We start from the raw sequence: 23106 nt of genomic DNA on the forward strand, positions 1-23106 counted from the left end.
GCTGGGTAATGCAGTCCAAATGTTTAATCAAGAAGAGTGGATGTTGTGAAACAACAATACAATGAACTTCTGGAAAAAAGGAGTACTTTGTTTTATTACTACTTCTGAGAAAACTCAAAATAACTGTTGAAACCCCGTCTGGGAATTCACTAGCCTGTGCCTGAGGGACATACCCCACTGAATGGGGATGCAGCTAGGTTGAAGGTTAAGAACCCCACATGGGGTGCTTTAATAGACCCCAATGTCTTTAGTTGTCTGAGATGCACACTTGTTCTACTTTATTCCCTTTTCCTTCATTTGGACTTGTATGTGACTATTTTGTGTACCATTTTGCATGCAAAGGCCACTGTGGCTTAATGCTGTGGGGAAGCTGGGATTTTTATCTAGATTTTCTTATCCATCTCCAGAATCCTAAACCAGGTCGACTGGACCTTTTCCCTGTTCTAGAAGAATAAAGGGAAGATTTTACAACAAACTTTGAACAGCTTTACAATCAAATCCAAATTAGACTAAAAGAACCACTGACTACAACCTGGAATTTTAAAGGTTTATTACAAAGCCAAAAATAGTTGAACATACAAACATCTCAGCAAGAGGTTCAGAAAATAGACTGGCACTAATACAAACATAATTCTACGCAGGATTCTTAGACAACTCAGAATAATAAGCAAAGTCAATTCGAGTAGCATTAGGCAACCGAGAACAGTCCCTGCTTGAAGTTTAGACTGCATTTACAAAAGAAAAGAAAATGGTTAGTCTGTCCCTACTCTATTCTATAGTGGCATCCCTACTTAACATTCCCTTCAGACAAGAGTAAAGGTGTCAGCAGTGAAGACTGCCAAAGAAGTACATTCACTTTCTTTAGGCAGATAATCTAACTATCGAGCTCTTCTAAGATGCTCCTTCTTACACCCCACTCTGCCCTAAGTTCCCCAAACTCTCTCTACAACTACCTATATCCTGCTCTGTCAATCTATTAACAAAATCTGCTCTCCACCTTCGGGTGCTGTCCCTAATACAAAATCCCAAAAACAGTTGACACGCCCGAGGTACGCCCCACAGGCAGGTACAGATCTTCAGACTTTTCTAGCATGGCACCTTTCCATCAAGCGTCAGTTGGTGTGTCCTTGGGTCCCAGGCACCTTCCTCGCTAAATGTTACACTTCGAAATTCTTTGGTAGCTCCTGTGCACTCGCACCTACTATCCTAACTCCTAAACAATGGACTCTTCTACCTAACGAGCCTTGTGGCCTTGCACCTGCAAGCTGAAACACATGGGAACATCTCTGCAAACATTCGAAGTTACAATTTAATATTTGCTGAGGACAGCTTCTTTAACGATGAGAGAAAATCATTCCTTCTCAACTAAAGCTAACAAAAGAAAATACAGTTAGGCCTCTACTGGCTTCAGCATGTCCCAGGCACTTGCATGTTTAAATGCATTTCTTAACACAACATGACATTACATTTCACCACTATAAAGCATTAATTCTATTTTCAAACAAACAATGTTTTCAAAATAAAAGCCTACGTTAATCCACTCATTAATATGCACGTGTATACTTCATTGAGGCACATCATTGCTAATGAGACATTTCACATATGATTCCATTTCTACATTATGCACACTACACTTGGATTAAGGCACTACATTAGTCTCTAATTAATAAACACATCACTACATCTTGTGCTGATTCCCAGCCTAACGTTACATCTCTAACTTCATTAGTAAGATCCTCTAAATATGTGGGTGCTGACTACTCGGGATTATGATGCACCTCTACAATATTCAAAATATTGTGGCGCTCTCTCAAAAGGCAGAGTCAATCTCAGTTGGATTTCAACCTTCCACCCACAGAATTGCAGTTCACATTGAACATATTAGCTGAGCATATTGAAAACCTTATTTTTCAAAATAACATGGCGCTCTCTCAGCTGTAATACAAATGTGAAACGTAAAGTGTACTCTTCCTCAGGAGGCCAGCCGCTGTGCTAGATCCGGCACTCCCTGCCACTCTGTGAACACCGAGTGCCTTTAAAGGTGTATCCCCTCCCAAATTAGCCTTGCAGTTGACTATGCCATTTGGCATATCCCCTCCATCCACTATAAAGGAATTACTCTCAGACCGCCTTGTGCATGCATCCCTCACTAGTGAAGGCTAACTTTTTACCTGCCACACCTCTGTACACAAAGCACTATGTTCACAGAGCACGGCTCGCTGGTGGCACAGCCTTCTCCCCTTCCTCTCTACTATAATCGGCTATTGTGCAGGACCACATATCTGCCCAAAAACTCCTGATCCCTAAGCAAATCCCTATTGTCAGAGGGTTCAAAATTTAGATTTGTGCATTAAAATGCCCAGTAAATATTACGACATGCAGAATTTGGTGCAAAAAGCACCAGTTCACCATGCTATACTTCATGTAAGAGGTTTTTACCATATCCGTAAAATACCATACTTCAATGTATAGGGTACAGTAAATACCTCACCCCCTCTCGCCATTTGTAATCAGGTTTTAGGTCTATTTTACAAAATAAGTGAAGCTGAAGAGAATTAATAAAACAAAGGGAAAGCAAGAATTGCCACTCCCAGCCCCAGGAGCCCTAGTATCAGCCCTTCCCTCTCCCAGCTGAAGGTCAGAGCAAGTAAGTAGCTGAACAGCGGTGCCCTTACACAGATCACACTTGATTCAAGGGGGCATTTTGTGACTCACTGGAGCTATGATGTGATTCACGATAGCATCATAAAAGGTGCTGGAGTAATCATTTCATGACAATACAAGCTTATTCTTATGGCGTATTTATGGGATAAATCCGGGTCCAACTAAGGTTATTGCACTCCGTATGTAAATAGAAGGCAGGTTTGAGCAATTGCATGTCTCGCCTATCGGCAGCTTGATGTTTCAGGTGACGGCAGTGTGTTGGGTGAGGGAGGACATTTTCAGCATGACAGGAGAACGCATTTTCCTGCCATTACCAATAAGGCAATAACACACGCCCTGCTTTTCTGCCTGTTGCTTCACCCGCTCCCTCTATGCCAACCAATAACAAACACTTCTTCCCACAAACGTCTGTCCACTGGCCAAAAGGAATTTGCATGTGAAAGGAATCTCCAGTCACTAAGGCTTGCGCACGCTGTAGTTGAAACTATTATGTTTCTTCACAAAAATATTTTTGAAATTAAATCATATGGCTACTTAGAAACAAATGAAGATCATATGCTGAAATGCAAGGGTTGATGTGCATGCATTACGTCAGTGTCGGAAAGGAAATCAGAGCGGATGCCGAGGGACGGTTAAATGGCAGGGAACAACAGTATATGGACATGGTTAAACATGGCATATGTAGTGAAAAATGCAGCAGCGTATTCAATATCGGTAATCTGAGGCCGGTTGCCTTAGATGTTAAATGACAATACTCTCGGGTTAAATCTCGTAGCTACCCTCTATTTGGCCAGTTGCCTGATAGCATAATGCTACGCGAGCGTTGCAAGAAAGAAATATGGACTATATGCACTTACTACGATAGAAAATAGCGTTCAAATTAAAGTGAACAGTCAGTGAGGACTTCCATGTTCTCTAGAGTGGCTTGCCGGGATCAAAACATTAACCAATGCCATGCCTTTTAATTCTGGTGACGCGTGTCACGTGATACGAGTGTACTGATTTCGCAGTGCGATGCGTTCGGCGCTTAACATTACGTAAACGACCCGGGAACTCTGGAAACAACAATCATAGCAGGCATAGAAGAAAGACGTGAACTACGTGAAGAAGGACTGTCGTAGAAAGAAAGCGAATATAAAAAAAGCAAATATAAAAAGACTCAATGGGAGATTGTAAAATATGAAAAGAAATTGAGGAAAGAAAATTACCGCGCTGTGGATAAAGAAGTCCTATATGATGTGTCCCTAGTGGGAATTCTATATGCATATAAAATGCATATCTGCCTATCTTCTATAGCATCCTAAAATCTAAAGTTGTAGGTACATGAAAAAAACATTCCACGATTTCAAGAATTACGTTGGATGGGTTCTGTACTCTGTATAACAAATCATAATACAGTGTGTAAGGAGATCAGAATAGGATGTCAGCCAATCGTAAAGTCATTATGATAATCACAAAAAACATGTAAATTCTACCCTATCATTCATCCCGAAGGGATGTAGAGAATTAAGTTTTTTAATCCAATAAAATTGAGCCATCAAACGAGATATTTGTGGATCCAAATCACAGCGTTGTTGCACTACCTCCAGTATGGTAAATTTTATTTGTGATATCTGATGTTTTGCCTCTGTCCAATGGGTTGCTATTGTTGATATCAAGTTTTTCAATCGGAGGTTACTCTTGTGTTCAGTCATTCGTATTTTGATTTTTCTTTCTGTCTGTCCTACATAAATCATGCCGCAGGGACATTTAATTTAACGGACTGAAACACCAGTTTATTGTACCAACGTTTTCACCTTGAAGCTCTTAAAAAGCACCTTCCGGTCTCACAGTTCATCGGACTAAAAAGAATCACCTCAGATCCAACTAATTTATCTGTTTCTATCAACAACCAAGTTATGAAATACCAAGCACAATCTTATCTGCAAGCTATTCTGGACGAATCAATCAAAAGAGTGAATCTAATGCCCAGAGAAACTTTATTGGTACCAAACATCCCGACTACAGAGAATAAAACGTCTGTGTGTTGAAGTTTTCAACTGAAGCGCAGAAAATCAAGAGCATAATCAATCATCATTGGTCCTTGATCACCGCAGAACCTGAAAATAGGCAGTTATGCCTTTTATACGCATATAGAATTACCACTAGGGACACATCATATAGGCCTTCTTTATCCACAGCGCAGTAATTTTCTTTCCTCAATTTCTTTTCATATTTTACAATCTCCTACCAAGTCTTTTTATATTCGCTTTTTTTACATTTGTTTTCTTTCTACAACAGTATTTCTTCACGTAGTTCACGTCTTTCTTCTATGCCTGCTATGATTGTTGTTTCCAGAGTTCCCGGATCGTTTACGTAATGTTAAGCGCCGAACACGTCGCACTGCGAAGCCAGCACACTCGTATCACGTGACACGCGTCACCAGAATTAAAAGGCATGGCATTGGTTAATGTTTTGATCCCGGCAAGCCATTCTAGAGAACACGGAAGTTCTCGCTCACCGTTCACTTTCATTCGAACACTGTTTTCTATCGTAGTAAGTGCATATAGTCCATATTTCTTTCTTGCAATGCTTGCACACCATTATGCTATCAGGCAGCTGGCCAAATAGAGGGTAGCTACGAGATTTAACCCAAGAGTATTGTCATTTAACATCTAAGGCAACCGGCCTCAGATTACTAATATTGAATACGCTGCTGCATTTTTCGCTCCATATGCCATGTTTAACCATGTCCATATACTGTTGTTCCCTGCCATTTAACCGTCCCTCAGCATCTGCTCTGATTTCCTTTCCGACACTGACGTAATGCATGCACATCAACCCTTGCATTTCAGCATATGATCTTCATTTTTTTCTAAGTAGCCATATGATTTAATTTCGAACACTACGAACTCATTTGAAATACACACTGTTGCAGATAGATGTGTTCTTGTTTATGGATATTAGTAAATACTGTGTTTTCATTTTGAAGAGTCTGAACTGGTCCTGTGTTTTTCCTTTTCAGACCCCTGAGGAAGGGTCGTTTTGTGTTGACCCGAAATGCATAAATTATGATGATTGAAATCATGAAACAATAATGAATCAATGTACATATCAAAGGATCATCATGAAATAAAGAAAAATTGATCAATCTGCAATATGAACTTCGGAATGTGTTTATTATATTGAAAATATTTTTGTGAAGAAACATAATAGTTTCAACTACACCGTGCGCAAGCCTTAGTGACTGGAGATTCCTTTCACACGCAAATTCATTTAAAAAAGGCACTGCGCCAGAAACGGTGTGACAAGAGTTGCGCCACAAATAGAATTTCGCTCGGGTTGGATTATCTTTGAACCCATTGAAAAACTTAAGTGCACAGGGATACCAAATAACTGGCCAAAAGGAACACATGAACCATGGCAGCAGAGTTGTGTGCCTCCCTCGTCAGTCTTTCATTCGAGCTCATGGACCATCCTGACCCAGACAGCCTAAGAAAAGGGTGGCTGTAAACAACGCCAAGTTATATTTGGTCCTGCTACAGATGGGTGAAGGCCAGGTGAAAGAATTACTACGTTATACCTCAAATAAGCTGTATCTGGGCAATTCCCCAGTTCAGGTTTGGGGTGATCGCCGGTGTCACTCTTCAGATGTCTATTCTATGCCAGGCTCAGACATTACCTTTTCTGATGATGGCTTGTCTAAGGAAGATCCTGAAACAGTTCTTGAAGGATGACAGGTTCAATTTCTGCACCCATGCAATGCACTCATGGTAATTCTAACACGTGCACACCTTCAGCGAATGCTTGTTCTAGTCTTATTTGTGTTTGCAGGAGCACTTGCATACTTATGCATGGCACTAGTGTAACTTTCGGGTGACTGTATTCTTGCATTCATGCAAAAGGAAGTTTACAAGTGGTTTATGCTTTGGCTTCTGGCATCTGTCGAGGCACTGGGGAGTGCTACGTCAGTTATTTGCTGGGTGGAATTCTTTGTCGAAGATGCCATCCCATTTCCATGCAGTATTATGGCAATGATGTGATTTGATTGGTGGGGGACAGTGCAGCCTTCAAATTCTATCCATGGGGAGCAGGCTTCAATAACATATACAACATTTTTTTTAATTTGTCGGTTCACTCCCAATATACTCAAAATAATTACTATTATTAGGACTGACAATATTCTAACATATTTATTGTTTCTTAGACAAAAAGCCCATATATATATATTACATTTGAACAAGTATCACAATTAGAAGAGAAAAATGCATTCATATAAAAAATTGTTTTATTTAAAGCAGACACCAATTATAATAGTGAAGTACAGTATTATCACAGGATTTATTTCCTTTAGATATAAACTTCCTTAAAAAAGGCCACCCCCATAAGTCCGTCTCCATCACTCCTTGTGCTAGGTGCAGTGCATGAGTAGCAGATTGCTATGCTGCACATTGCAAAAGGCAGCATTTCTAAAAAATAAATCGGATGATAGGCGGAATGGAATCGCTTTCTTCTACTGTGAAAAAAGCAAAATATTAATCTGGCAATCACGTGAAGCGTGTGATGACTGGGTGGATTAGTAAAAACAAATATGTTGCACTATCCTACCGAAAGTTTCTCTCCCACTTGGATTTTTAGAACAAAAAAAACTCACACTGCCTTGTGGCATTCAGATATTCGATGGAGATCAAAACATTGCAAACATTGTTTATTTCAGATCGGGCTTCTGAATCTACAGGGAAGTTCCATGAGCAAAGAATGATCATTTTTAAGAAAATGTGCGTGTGGATTATCATGAAAAATGGATACTACAGCATAATACATCTTATGTATTTTTTCTTTCGAAAATAGATGTTGTTCATTATGAAAGTTAATTGAATTATTTATACATTTGACATACTAACATTAATCGAAGATAATACTGTAATCCCAATGATTGGTGCTGGCACTCAAACACACTGAAATTCAGTTTGTCAGTCACTACCATACAATCATTCGTATCCCAGTAAGTGTGGCTGGGGCACCATATAACGAAACACCAGCTGTGTGTTTAGGCACTCTAACTTAACATGGGATCACTGATATGCCCCTTTCTTCCTTGAAGATTGCTGCAGTTATATGAACAAAATGTCACTATTCGTGCACACAGTTCATTTGTCCTATTCTAAGACAGTGGTTTATGGCTTCAGGCCTTGATCTACAGTTCGTTTTGCTGAAGACAGGTTTCAAAAGATTAATAATTCGCTTTTAAAGGACAAAACACACAATGTGAACACATTTTTTTCTTTACCAGTTCCCCCTATGCCACAGCAGTAATATAGGGTACAAGGAAGGGGGTCTACCCGGTAGTCATAGGGACCTGGGTACTTAAGTGCTATAGAACAAATGGTCCCTGACTAATTAGGAGTGAATTAGTAAATTTTAAGGAAATATTTCTTACCCAATCACTTGTTAAAACACTATTGTTTATTCAAATAGTGTTGGTACGTAGAAAAAACTGTATATTTCATTTGCAAACATATACTGAACATTTATAACAGTGCCCACTGTACAGGGAAGGGAAAAGGGAGTGTAGTGCTCAGGAAAAGTGTGGGTAGGTGAGGTGACAATTCAATTGTATATCTCCTTTAACAATTGACAATGGCTTCCAGGTGGAGCCCGAATAGAATTAATCATCAGTTATCATTATCATTCAACACAACATCATAAATAACAGGTGTACATATTAACACGCTGGTTATGTGCAACAGTTGGCAGTCAGTTGGTAGTCGACGTTTCGACCCTCATGGTAGGGATGCTGGCCCTTACGCGACGGGTCTTCCTCAGGACAGTGCAAAGGGGAGGTGTGGGCAGTTCCTGTTGTATCGGTCTCACCACGATTTATTCAGGTAGACAAACATTGCTCTTGTGTGAAACAATCCCTTGTCGGACACACAAGGAGGTTCCCATTCATTTATTGGAAATTAACAATGAGGGCGGAGTAACAGCATGTCAACGCCTCTCTTAATATGCGTTGTATCGTGCGGGGGGAGAGAGATCGGTATTCTATTAGGGTCTGTAGTGTGCACATAATAATTCGGCCCCCGTTCTGAGTAATCAAGGGGCGGGTTTCATGGCTCGGGTCCTACTGGTTACCGTCCTAACACAGCGAATCGGGCAACTTCGTCCCCGGCATCAGCACTCCCGTCTTCCACGGCCGGATGTGCTGATGCTGGGGACGAAGTTGCCCGATTCGCTGTGTTAGGACGGTAACCAGTAGGACCCGAGCCATGAAACCCGCCCCTTGATTACTCAGAACGGGGGCCGAATTATTATGTGCACACTACGGACCCTAATAGAATACCGATCTCTCTCCCCCCGCACGATACAATGCATATTAAGAGAGGCGTTGACATGCTGTTACTCCGCCCTCATTGTTAATTTCCAATAAATGAATGGGAACCTCCTTGTGTGTCCGACAAGGGATTGTTTCACACAAGAGCAATGTTTGTCTTCCTGAATAAATCGTGGTGAGACCGATACAACAGGAACTGCCCACACCTCCCCTTTGCACTGACCTGAGGAAGACCCGTCGCGTAAGGGCCAGCATCCCTACAATGAGGGTCGAAACGTCGACTACCAACTGACTGCCAACTGTTGCACATAACCAGCGTGTTAATATGTACACCTGTTATTTATGATGTCGTGTTGAATGATAATGATAACTGATGATTTAATTCTATTTGGGCTCCACCTGGAAGCCATTGTCAATTGTTAAAGGAGATATACAATTGAATTGTCACCTCACCTACCCACACTTTTCCTGAGCACTACACTCCCTTTTCCCTTCCCTGTACAGTGGGCACTGTTATAAATGTTCAGTATATGTTTGCAAATGAAATATACAGTTTTTTCTACGTACCAACACTATTTGAATAAACAATAGTGTTCTAACAAGTGATTGGGTAAGAAATATTTCCTTAAAATTTACTAATTCACTCCTAATTAGTCAGGGACCATTTGTTCTATAGCACAGCAGTAATATAAGCAATGGGCACTGTCTCAGCCAATCTTGTATTCTGCTAGTTGTAATTGCAAGCACCCATGAAACATATATTCTTCCCTTATATTTAATGCAACAGTGGACTCCAAGTAGCTTTGGTTCTTAAGGGAACTATAACTGGCACTTAAATTCTAATGCCCTTCATGGGAGAAGGTGATTGCAGGTCTCTTTCAAATAACATTTGTTGAATTATGATTTTGAAAGGTTTCTCAATAGTGAATTACCTATTAGTTCATTCCATATTTGCTGAAGACAATATGTGGTTAATGAAGTATCTAAATAAGTGGCCAACGAGTAAATATAGCCAGAATGCTTGAAGTTTACTAATTTCCAAATCAGTTCTTTCAGTATATCACGATCTAGTCTACAATGTTTCAAGAACAGTTCTTTTGCTAAAAAATACAACTTTTTAGCCCACTTTCACGCCTAAAATGAGATTGAGGAATTCACATGCTCAATGTAAAGACAACTCAAAGGTAGGCAATTTAAACACAACTCAAAGGTAGGCAATTTAAACACAACTCAACCATAGGCAATTTAAACACAACTCAACCGTAGGCAACTTAACGACACGAAAAATGGCTATTTCATCTCGAAAAATAAAGCCGACATGAGTAAAATGTTACTTCTGTCACTGTTAATACGGGGATAATATTGGGCAGGCATATTTTTATGAAGTCTAGACTTTCATGGGATAAGGCACAAACCCCAGGCACCGCTGACTGCAGCTTAAAACAGTCAATGCCAGAGGTGAGATTCCACAGTACAGGGAAGGCCCAACAGCCTCCACCTCCCGCTGGTGTGTCCAACAATGCCCAAGGCCCTAATCCAACATCACACAAACTTGTAGTGAATCCAGCTCAACTTGGGTGGGTGGCATCAGCTCGTCTCCATAATAGACTCAGAAAACAATCAGTCAATCAAACAGGATTTGTAAAGCGTGGCAAATCACCCTGCTGACTCCTCTGACCTCAGTCCCAGGACCTCACTCTCCCCGGCAGCTCCGTGCTCCTCTGCGTCGCCTTGACGCCAGCCAGCGCCTCCTAAACAGAGTTCGAGTATCCCTGCCCCGCCTCACATGTCTCTGACCTCCGTATCTGCGCCTGGTACTGTTTTTTTGCCACCTTATCCCTGTTCTGCGACTACTCATTTTGTTATTCTGCAGGCTACTTTTATTGTTTTTTGACCTCTGTGCCCCTCGTGTTATTTCCCCTCCGTGCTGTTTTCTCCCTCAGTTTCCAGCCGCCGCCTCTGACCCCTCCCATCCGCCCATCTCCCGCCTCCCAGCTTCTCGTCCCTCCCCCCTCCCCATCAAATGCAGACCACTGTGCGGTCGTGCAGCAGGCGCGCAAAAGGCAAGTCGGTCTGCGCCTGTCCGCCGTGGACCGCTCCCAGCACCAGACCCCCTGGCCCCTGCGAATGCCAAGACACTCGTCACCGCTACTCTGCCAGCACCCTCCAAGCACTCAACACTGGGCGATCCCACACCTGCTTCCTGGCTGCCCTGAAGTGCACCCAAGGACCCTACTCCTGCCGGAGCTGCAACTTCACCAGCATGCAATCCGCCAATGCACCCACCGGGAAAGGATGCAACCACCTAAGATGCATCCTACTGCACTCCCAATCCGCCCGCAAACACGCCATCGAACTCTGGGACCTACTCGACTCCATCTCCCCAGACATCGCCTTCCGGACGGAGACATGGATGAACACCTCCTCGGCACCCGACATCGCCATAGCCATTACTGGTGGCTACAAGTTTACCCACAGGGACCGAACCAATGGAACAGGAAGAGGAATCGCCATCGTCCACAGGAACACACTCAGAGTCTCGACCAGCTGACACCCTCAGCATCGCCGAACACCTGCACTTTAAGATCCACACTGATTCCAACACCACCCTCAGAGGAACCCTCAACTATAGACCCCGAGACCCCGGCAACAGCACAGCGACTCCATCGCCAACTGCGTCAGCACACACGCACTTTCCTCCATAGACTAAATCCTCCTCGGGGACCTGAACTTCCACTTTGAGAACAACAAGAACACCAAATCCACCACCCTGAGTGACAACCTCACCAACCTCGGACTCAGACAGCTTGTCACAACACCCACCCACTCCGCTGACCACACACTTGACCCCATCTTCTCCGCAAGCTCTCACGTCTCCTTCAGCCACACCACCGAACTCCACTGGACCAACCATCGCTGCAGCCACTTCACCTTCTGGAATCCCACCACGCGCCACCGCACTCAACAGATCCCTCACTGATGCTGGAGCAAAGACACTGAAAAACCAGCTAAATGCTACCCTCGCCCGAAGCCCATCCTTCGATTCCACCGACCCTGACACCGCCGCCCACAACCTCAGACAGTGGATCAATGACTGTGCCAACACTCTCACTCCAATCAAGAAACCCTCCAGCAGACACACCAAAAAGAAAGCCAGATGGTTCACCGCAGACCTTCAGGCCTCCAAGCTAACCTGCCGAAAACTAGAGAAGAAATGGCACCGAAAACAGACACCGGACAGCCACGCAGCCTTCGAGAACGCCATCCGTAGACACCATCACCTCATCAGAGCAGCCAAAAGGACCTCCTTCAAAGACCGCCTAGACAACAACGCACACAACAGCAAAAAGATCTTCAACATCGTGAAGGAACTCTCCAACCCCAGCTCCAACATCAATGACATCCCACCTTCGCAAGACCTGTGCGACGCCCTCGTCACCTTCTTCCATCGAAAGATCGCAGACATCCATGACTGCTTCAACACCCTGACTGCCCCGACAGCCACCCGGACCTCCGACCTCACGGCCACCACCCACACCAATCCCCTGCTCAGCTGGACCAACATAAACGACGATGATGCCATCAAAATCATGAACACCATCCACTCCGGCTCTCCGTCAGGCCCATGCCCACACAACATCTTCAACAAAGCCAGTGCCACCATGGCACCCCATCTCCGCAAGGCCATCAAAATCTCTTTCGAGACCCTGACCTTCCCGCAGAACTGGAAGCACGCCGAGATCAACGCCCTACTCAAAAAACCCAAGGCCGATCCAAAGGACCTCATGAACTTCCAACCCATCTCCCTACTCCCATTCCCGGCGAAGGTCATCAAGAAGACTGCCAACAGACAACTGATGCGCTACCTAGAGGTGGGGGGCAGCATCTTGGACCCGTCCCAGTTCGGGTACTGCAGCAACCACAGCACCAAAACTGCCCTCATCGTGGCCACCGATGACATCAGGGCCCTCCTAGACAATGGCGAAACCATGGCCCTTATCCTCCTGGACCTATCAGCCGCCTTTGACACTGACTGCCACCGCACCCTACGCACACGCCTCCATAACGCAGGGATTCAAGACAAAGCACTGGACTGGACCACCTCCTTCCTCTCCAGCAGAACCCTGAACGCCCGCCTCCCCCTTTCAAATCCGAACCCACTGAGATCATCTGCAGCGTACCCCAAGGATCATCCCTCAGCCTGACATTGTTTAACATCTACATGGCACCACTCGCTCACGTCGCACGACTGCATGACCTCAACATCATCTCCTACGCTGACAACACCCAGCTGATCCTCTCCCTCACCAAGGACCCCTCCACTGCCAAAACTAACCTCCATGAAGAAATTAAAGCAGTCACCGAGTGGATCAAGAACAGCTGTCTGAAGCTGAACTCAGACAAGACGAAAGTCCTCATCCTCCACTCCACCCCCTCGGTGTGGGACGACTCCTGGTGGCCGACCGCGCTAGGAGCAGCACCAACACCCACCGACCAGGAACGCAACCTAGGGTTCATCCTCGACTCAACACTCTCCATGACAAAGCAAGTCAACGCCATCTCTTCCTCCTGCTTCATCACCCTTTGCATGCTCCGCAAGATCTACGGATGGATCCTCACCTAAACACCTAAACAAGAAAAACAATCACCCAGGCCTTCGTCAGCAGCAGGTTAGACTACGGCAATGCTCTCTACGCAGGAGCCTCAGCCAAACTCCTGACACTACTACAACTCATACAGGACGCCGCTGCACGCTTGATCCTCGACATCCCTCCCCGGAGCCACATCACACCCCACCTTAGAGACCTGCACTGGCTTCCTGTCAACAAGAGGATCAGATCTGGCTATTCGAGCAGGATCTATGACAGAATATCGACTACAAAAATATCGACCTACAAGAATATCGAGTCAACAATATCGAGGGCAAAAATATCGACATCCTATCTACAACATGGTAAGTACAAAAATATCGAAAAAATAATATCGTTGTAAAAAATATTGATGTTAAAAATATCGATTTTTTTTTTAAATATATATAAATGTAAAAGTAAGTATATAACACTAATAAATAAAATAAACATATTTAAAAGTATCTAATAATGTTTAAAATTAATAAATAAAAATATATACAGTAAAGATATAATATATATGTACTAAACAATAAGTATTAATAATTAATTTACTAAAAATACCCCTTTACCCAAAAACTGAAAACTGACCCTGAACCCTAAAAATACCCCTTTACCCAAAAACTGAAAACTGACCCTGAACCCTAAAAATACCCCTTTACCCATGAACTGAAAACTGACCCTGAACCCTAAAAATACCCCTTTCCCCATGAACTGAAAACTGACCCTGAACCCTAAAAATACCCCTTTACCCATGAACTGAAAACTGACCCTGAACCCTAAAAATACCCCTTTACCCAAAAACTGAAAACTGACCCTGAACCCTAAAAATACCCCTTTACCCATGAACTGAAAACTGACCCTGAACCCTAAAAATACCCCTTTACCCATGAACTGAAAACTGACCCTGAACACTAAAAATACCCATTTACCCATGAACTGAAAACTGACCCTGAACCCTAAAAATACCCCTTTACCCAAAAACAGAAAACTGACCCTGAACCCTAAAAATACCCCTTTACCCATGAACTGAAAACTGACCCTGAACACTAAAAATACCCCTTTACCCATGAACTGAAAACTGACCCTGAACCCTAAAAATACCCCTTTACCCAAAAACTGAAAACTGACCCTGAACCCTAAAAATACCCCTTTACCCATGAACTGAAAACTGACCCTGAACACTAAAAATACCCCTTTACCCATGAACTGAAAACTGACCCTGAACCCTAAAAATACCCCTTTACCCAAAAACTGAAAACTGACCCTGAACCCTAAAAACACCCCTTTACCCAAAAACTGAAAACTGCCCCTAAACACTCAAAATACCCCTTTACCCAAAAACCCAAAAATGACCCTGAACCCTAAAAATACTCCTTAACCCAAAATTAAATAATATTATTTAATTAGCAATTAATAATTAATTAACAATAACAATAAAGTAAATATATTAGCACATAAGCTGTAATTAATATAATTTAATAATTATTATCATTTTTCCCCAATTAATTAATTAACAGTAACTAAAAATTATATATAAATAAATTACTCTAATAATGTAATTAACTAACTAATATTATTTAATTACCAATTAATTACTAATTTAAAATATGTACCAAATTAGATTAATTAATTAACTAATTAATATTAATTAATTAATTATTATTAAATTACTCCCCTCCCTATTCCCCTATAAACCCACATCCCGCTACAGAAAATATATATCAATTAATCAATTAATTATTTCCCAATTAATCAATATTAATTAGCAAATAATTATAATTAATTAATTAATCCTACTAATTATTAATCAACTTACCATAATTAAATTACTTCCCACCCTATTCCCCTATAAACCCACAACCCGCTCCGGTACTAAAACATCAAATTTACTTATACATTTCTATATTATTATAGAAAATGTATACACATATAATAGTAATTATTTTAAATACTTAAATTAAACATATAACACATACATAATAAAAAACTATAAAATAATACAAATATCGATATTAGTGTCATCGAAATTATTAACATCGATATATATGCTATCGATATTACTAACTTCGATATTACTTACATCGATATTAAGTATTTCGATATTACTTACCTTGGGTCGATATTCTGTCCTACGATATTCTTGCCTTCGATATTATGCTCCTTCGATATTACAGACTCGATATTATGGTAAGTCGATATTTACAACTCGATATTTTGACTGTCTACCATTCGAGCAGTAGCAACACCCCCCCCCCTGCACTCTACAAATGTTCTGACTGATTGATTGATTGAGGGACATTGCAACAGATTTTGTCACTGGCAGCACTGCTTCTCCTAACACAGTTGCACTACAGAGGGACAGGTTTATCTGGATTGATCTCTGTACCCTGCAAGTGGAAAGCAAACCCCACCAAGCACAGAAGCAGCGAAAAGCAAAAAAAAACATTACCTCTGCAGCCAGCACGGCCCAGCTGACTCCCTGCTCAGTGACCACTGTAGTGGTAGTGGCCTACTCAAACACGGTGCCCATCCCACAGCAGCCAGATTTTCAAGATCTGCTAAAATGAAGCAAGGAACACCAGTACAAGGGCAGGGCATGGAGCTGGCAGCCACAGCAAGCTTCATGAGTGGACCCGGAATAGCAATCTTAGCCTGAAAAGAAATCTTCAAAGGGCGTCCAGCTCTTCATAATCCAATCCAGGAACAAATCTTTCTTCCAGTTTCACTATGCCCTAGCGTTACGGTCTCCCTTACCCTCAAATCTTATAGATTTTAAAATATATTTTAAGATTTCTAGAATTAACATATTATGGTAGAAACAGTTACATCTTTACAGGATGGGAAAAGGACAACATGCAATAGAAAAAAAGCGAAAGTTCTAAATACTTTTTGGATAAGGCTTATAGATGAATACACTTTTCAATGTTTTGATATAAATACAGTGGTAAATAGCCGGACACATTAGATTTTTCTCCTTATGAGTAAAATTAACACCATACATTGAAGTAATCAACACATCAACAGGAACATATGGATGTTCAAGAATTCTTGGTGAGATTTGTAGGGGTGTGTGAACTTCATATAGTTTTATGTTGAACTCGGAATGTTTGCATTCCTTTTAAGTTGCTTTGAGAGGGAAAAAAACAGAACATAGACATTTATACGGTTTCCAAGACACAGTTTTAATGATATCTTGTGAGACAATGGCACATCCATGTTCAGCACTGGTAACACCCGCAACATTTTTCTTGTCAGAATTTCGGGAAAGGCTACACCATGCCTTAAACATGGGAAAGCACGAACCTCCCCCAGCTGTACTTGTAGACCGTTATTTGTGAACGTATTGATCCTTTACCTGTGTAATGAAAATGTTGCACTCCCCTTTATATGAGCAGTTTTTACGTACCCTGCTCCTTTTCTTTGCAGTGCATCAGATCGGTATAATACTTGATGATTGCTGGCAGACATATTTAATACTATTTAACAAAAGCAACCGCATTAGTATAATGCAACTGCAGTGCATCATGTTTAACTGGTCTGGAAAAGAAGACAGGGTTCATCACTGACCTAACGAAACTTGAGGGGGGCCCTGCAAAGTTCATGGAATGGCCCCCTCTGTACTCACTCAAGAGCTCTCAGGCCAGGGTACTGTGCTGATGGGGCCTTCTCAAGCTCGAGGGCACCCCACACTGCGGGGACTGCGGGGCCTTTGTTACGCCACTGCAGTTCATTATTGAGGAGCATAATGTTGAACATCTGGACAGATTATTTTATTTATTATCTAATTTATCTATTAATGTATTTATTTTTATCTGGGTTTTTTGTGCAGATCTGGCTGTTCTATTGATAACTTTGTATCATTTTATTTTGGATGTACAGAGGTGTAGGGAGACAAAGAAAAGTAACAAGTTCAATGAGTGACCAGACCCAGGGGGATGAGGTGAAAACAGTTATGTCCATTTGTGGTAATTCTAGCAGAGGTTCCAGAATTGGGTAAGCATGAGGTGGAGTCCCCTACAACACTGGGGAACAGGGTTGTCCATTGGTTAAACATAAACAGACCACTACCTTCGCACATTGTGTGTAAAATACTTATGGTTCGGAGGGTGCCATGGGTTGGCCATTTGGCCAAAAATATAAGGGGGGGGTTGCATTCTGATTAATTTTAATGACCCCAGATCTGTCGAGCATATTTGTAACTGGAGATACCCCAGTTCAGGAGCAACTATTCGCTCTCTTCCACTGACTTATTTCTATCCCCTAGGTCATTTCACTCCATTTGCAGATGGTTGGACATTAGTGCAGCGGAATGGGAGGGGGCCACCCCAGGGAGGTTGGCCAAGTCCTTTTTTATCCTTGGACCCTATCCCCACCCAAAATCGTTTCAACTGTTTGGAGGCTGTTGACTGACTCCAGGATAGAGTAGGAGTATCGACTAGTTCCTCTTCCCCCCTGAGTAGTTGCTCCCCCTTTCTTTCTGTACCACTGCAGTCTCCGGGTCCAGAGTTACCAACTCCTGTTACAGCACCCCTGAGGGCTAATAACATCATTAGTCAGGATTTATATCAATCTCCACGTGCTCTAATCTCCTGTAATGATCCCATCAATAATTTTAAACTTGTTTCATGGAATGTGGCGGGTCTGCGAAATAAGCTCTTAATACCGGATTGGAACGATTTTATTGATGGGCATGATATGTGTTTATTTCAGGAAACTTGGTGTCTCGAACCCCTGTATAAGCCAGGTTTTTCTTGTTTTCATGTACCTGCTATCTCGGTTGGTCGAGGTCGTCCCTCTGGAGGGCTTATGGCATGGGTAAGGGTAGACCTCAACCTTAAGATTACTCACCACACTTGTTCAACACTAGATGTTATGAGACTTTCCATCAAGGGTATGAATGGCATCACCACCTGGGAATTTTTTAATGTATACACTAGAGGCACCCAAGGGGGGCGAAATCCTCCACCATTTCTGTTCTCTCTGATTTGCTCCAGTCGTGTCCTTCTGATTCCTTAGTTCTGGTCGCTGGTGACCTAAATTGTTTGTTCGAGCCTCTGGCAGCAGATGACATTCTTGGAGTTTATGAGGAAGATGCCAGATGGGGCATTCCATCTCTGTCGCTTATGCCTGTGAAGAGATGGTCACCAGTTTTCATTCAACTAAATGCCTTAATGATACAATCAGGACTAAGAGCTGTAAATGGGCGCACTATCTCTGATGCTCGGGGGGCAAATACATATAACAGGGTCTCCTGTGAAAGTCGAATTGATTATATAATGGAGGATAGGAGGGCATGGAAGTTAGTGGAGGATATGGTCATTATACCATCAGTAGACAGTGACCATAACCCCTTGTCCCTCACAATGGTGGATTTGTGGCAGAGGAAGGAGTACACCCCCTCCACTAATTCGAGATTGTTAACCAAGACAGTTGTACCATCCAATTGTAATAGGTTTCTCAAGTGGCCAAAGTTTATTATGGACGAGCAAAGATTAAGTGCATTGGAAGAAATTCTTAGTGAGCAGACTTTAAGGCTTTCTGCAGCATGTAAGTACGTAGCTGGGCCTGTGGCGGCAGAAATAATCTATGTTGATACTATAGATCAGATTGACACTCTGTTTGTAGTTCCCAGTAAAAAGCGCCCGACGAATGTCAAGCCAGTGCAGAAGTGGTTTGATAGAAATTGCAGAATGGCAAAAAATAGTCTGATTCTTGCTATTAAATCTAGTAATCCAGTTGTTGTTCGGCTATCAAAATTACATTATAGGCAAGCAATCACAACAGCTAAGAGGGAGTGGGAAGAATCACATTGGGATAGTCTTAGAGCAGCGAGCAAATCTAAAAATGGTGAGCTATTTTGGGCTTTAGTTAGAAAATCCAATGGCTGCGACCCGGATCAAATCCCCAATCATAGAACGGATAGGGAGTGGTTTGAGCATTTTAGGAAACTGTACGGGGGTGATGATCAGTCGGGTACTCCAGGGCCCTTTCCAGGGCGCCATGGCTACTGATTCTGCTCAGGCTCCATTCACTAGAGTAGACAAGAAAGAGGTGCTGGCTGCATTAACCAAGATTGTACCCGCTAAGGCCCCGGGACAGGATGGTGTACCGGGTAACCTTTTTAAAGCTAACACCGAAGGTTGGGCCTCCTACTTTGTAATTCTTACGAATGCCTTGTTGGAAGGCTCACCGGTCCCGAACTCTTGGAAGGGGGCCGAAGTGATCCCTATATATAAGAAGGGCCCCAGGGGGGACCCTGCCAACTATCGCCCAATAAGTCTTATAGATGCCGGGCAGAAACTGGTTGGCAGGGTACTCTTGGAGAGGATTCTCTTGTGGGCGGAGGAAAATAGCATTATATCACCCTTTCAGGCGGGCTTTAGGGCTTGCACAAGTACGATAGACCAGGCATTTAGGTTGGTACTCCTACACTGGAAGGTGGTTACCATTGGCAAAGGCGGTCTTTATTTGGCATTTATTGACCTGAAGACCGCCTTTGACCTGGTCCCCCGAGACCGCCTATGGCTGGTCCTGGAGGAGATGGGGATTCCTTCGCCCATCCTGAATCTCTTAGCTCGTATGCACGACGGAAATTATGCCCGTATTAGATGGGGATCACAGGAGCAAAAAACTGATGAAATCCCTGTGAACAGAGGGGTACGCCAGGGTTGCGTACTGGCCCCTACACTCTTCACGCTGTTTGTGAATGGTGTAGTCTCCTTTCTGCTCAAAATTATGCTGACCCCCCGGTCCTGGCGGGTGATAAAGTCCCTGCATTACTCTTTGCGGACGATACGTTGCTAGTATCAAACACTCCCGCAGGATTGCAGAAGCTGTTGGACCGCTTCTGTTTGTTTTGTAAGCTGAGGGGCCTTGCCATAAATACTTCTAAAACCAAGCTTCTTTATTTTAACCCGAGTAGATCGTCTAGATCTACCTTGTCTCTTGACGGGGTGTCTCTGGAACGAGTAAAATAGTTTGACTACTTGGGGATTAGAATTTCCGATAAATTTAAATGGCAGCCACATATTGATAAAATGGCGCTAAACCATAAGAGGGTAGTTGGAGTACTGGGGAGGAAACACCGTGCCTCCACTTCCAAGCCCATTGCTCCTGCCCTGGATATTTATGCTGCAAAAGCTGTAGGCTGCGCCCTCTATTGTGCAGAGCTTTGGGGCTTTGATTGTGTTGATGCCTTAGTTATCGCAGAGAACAAGTTTTTTAGGGAGCTTGTATCGCTCCCGAGGGGTACCCCAACCAAGCCACTCTTGAGTGATCTGGGTCGCCGTTCCATCAAGGACCTAGCCACTCTGCGCCCTCTTCTATACTGGGCCCGGCTATGGCGTATCCCGGAGCTCTCAAGGTACGCCGATGGCCTAAGAGCGGTCATGAACCTTCAAGGAGCCCACAAAATTAGTTGGTTAGCCAATATAAAGAAGCTTTTATTGACAACGGGCCTTATAACTGCTTGTGAGTCCGGGGCATTGCTATCTAAGGCAGAAACTAAGCGAGCCTATTGGGCATGGGTCGATGATCAAGAGCAGAGGGACCCAAACCAAGGTAGGCTGACTGAGGCATTCCGTCAGCACAAGCCTAAGCCTCGCCTGAATCCCTATCTGGATTTTATTACGAAGCCTAGAGATAGATCCCTTTTTATCCAGTTCAGGATGGGCACTCTTCCTCTTCGCGACCGTACTAGCAAGTGGAAGCCACCGCATCAAACTCCTGCTGATTGTCCAACCTGTGAAGGTGTTATCGAAAACATTGCTCATGTGCTTTTTGTATGCCCAGCCTATACAAAGCCTAGACAGATATGGCTCAAACCTGTGTGCCTGTTGCTTGGAACCAGGGACCACTCTGTTGCACTTAGAATACTTAAGGCTGATGCTAGCACAACCTTAGTGTGTGGGGTGGCCAAATTTCTAAGTTGGGATTGGCTGATTAGCCTGAAGGCTATTCGATGAATTAAGTATAAGCAAAATATCTTTTATATATATATATATATATATATATATATATATCCACAAAGCTGTCAAAGTTTAATACATTTTAAATTATTTATTGTAACATAAAAGGCTTTTATATGTAATCTCTTTTAAATGTACTGTTAATGAATTGTGTTTTTAATTGCATATGTGCTTTTATGACCAACATAAACGACGATGATGCCATCAAAATCATGAACACCATCCACTCCGGCTCTCCGTCAGGCCCATGCCCACACAACATCTTCAACAAAGCCAGTGCCACCATGGCACCCCATCTCCGCAAGGCCATCAAAATCTCTTTCGAGACCCTGACCTTCCCGCAGAACTGGAAGCACGCCGAGATCAACGCCCTACTCAAAAAACCCAAGGCCGATCCAAAGGACCTCATGAACTTCCAACCCATCTCCCTACTCCCATTCCCGGCGAAGGTCATCAAGAAGACTGCCAACAGACAACTGATGCGCTACCTAGAGGTGGGGGGCAGCATCTTGGACCCGTCCCAGTTCGGGTACTGCAGCAACCACAGCACCAAAACTGCCCTCATCGTGGCCACCGATGACATCAGGGCCCTCCTAGGCAATGGCGAAACCGTGGCCCTTATCCTCCTGGACCTATCAGCCACCTTTGACACTGACTGCCACCGCACCCTACGCACACGCCTCCATAACGCAGGGATTCAAGACAAAGCACTGGACTGGACCACCTCCTTCCTCTCCAGCAGAACCCTGAACGCCCGCCTCCCCCTTTCAAATCCGAACCCACTGAGATCATCTGCAGCGTACCCCAAGGATCATCCCTCAGCCTGACATTGTTTAACATCTACATGGCACCACTCGCTCACGTCGCACGACTGCATGACCTCAACATCATCTCCTACGCTGACGACACCCAGCTGATCCTCTCCCTCACCAAGGACCCCTCCACTGCCAAAACTAACCTCCATGAAGAAATTAAAGCAGTCACCGAGTGGATCAAGAACAGCTGTCTGAAGCTGAACTCAGACAAGACGAAAGTCCTCATCCTCCACTCCACCCCCTCGGTGTGGGACGACTCCTGGTGGCCGACCGCGCTAAGAGCAGCACCAACACCCACCGACCAGGAACGCAACCTAGGGTTCATCCTCGACTCAACACTCTCCATGACAAAGCAAGTCAACGCCATCTCTTCCTCCTGCTTCATCACCCTTTGCATGCTCCGCAAGATCTACGGATGGATCCTCACCTAAACAAGAAAAACAATCACCCAGGCCTTCGTCAGCAGCAGGTTAGACTACGGCAATGCTCTCTACGCAGGAGCCTCAGCCAAACTCCTGACACTACTACAACTCATACAGGACGCCGCCGCACGCTTGATCCTCGACATCCCTCTCCGGAGCCACATCACACCCCACCTTAGAGACCTGCACTGGCTTCCTGTCAACAAGAGGATCAGATCTGGCTATTCGAGCAGTAGCAACACCCCCCCCCCCCCTGCACTCTACAAATGTTCTGACTGATTGATTGATTGAGGG

Source organism: Lissotriton vulgaris, chromosome 12 (assembly GCF_964263255.1).
Source record: "Lissotriton vulgaris chromosome 12, aLisVul1.2, whole genome shotgun sequence".
Lineage (NCBI taxonomy): Eukaryota > Metazoa > Chordata > Amphibia > Caudata > Salamandridae > Lissotriton > Lissotriton vulgaris.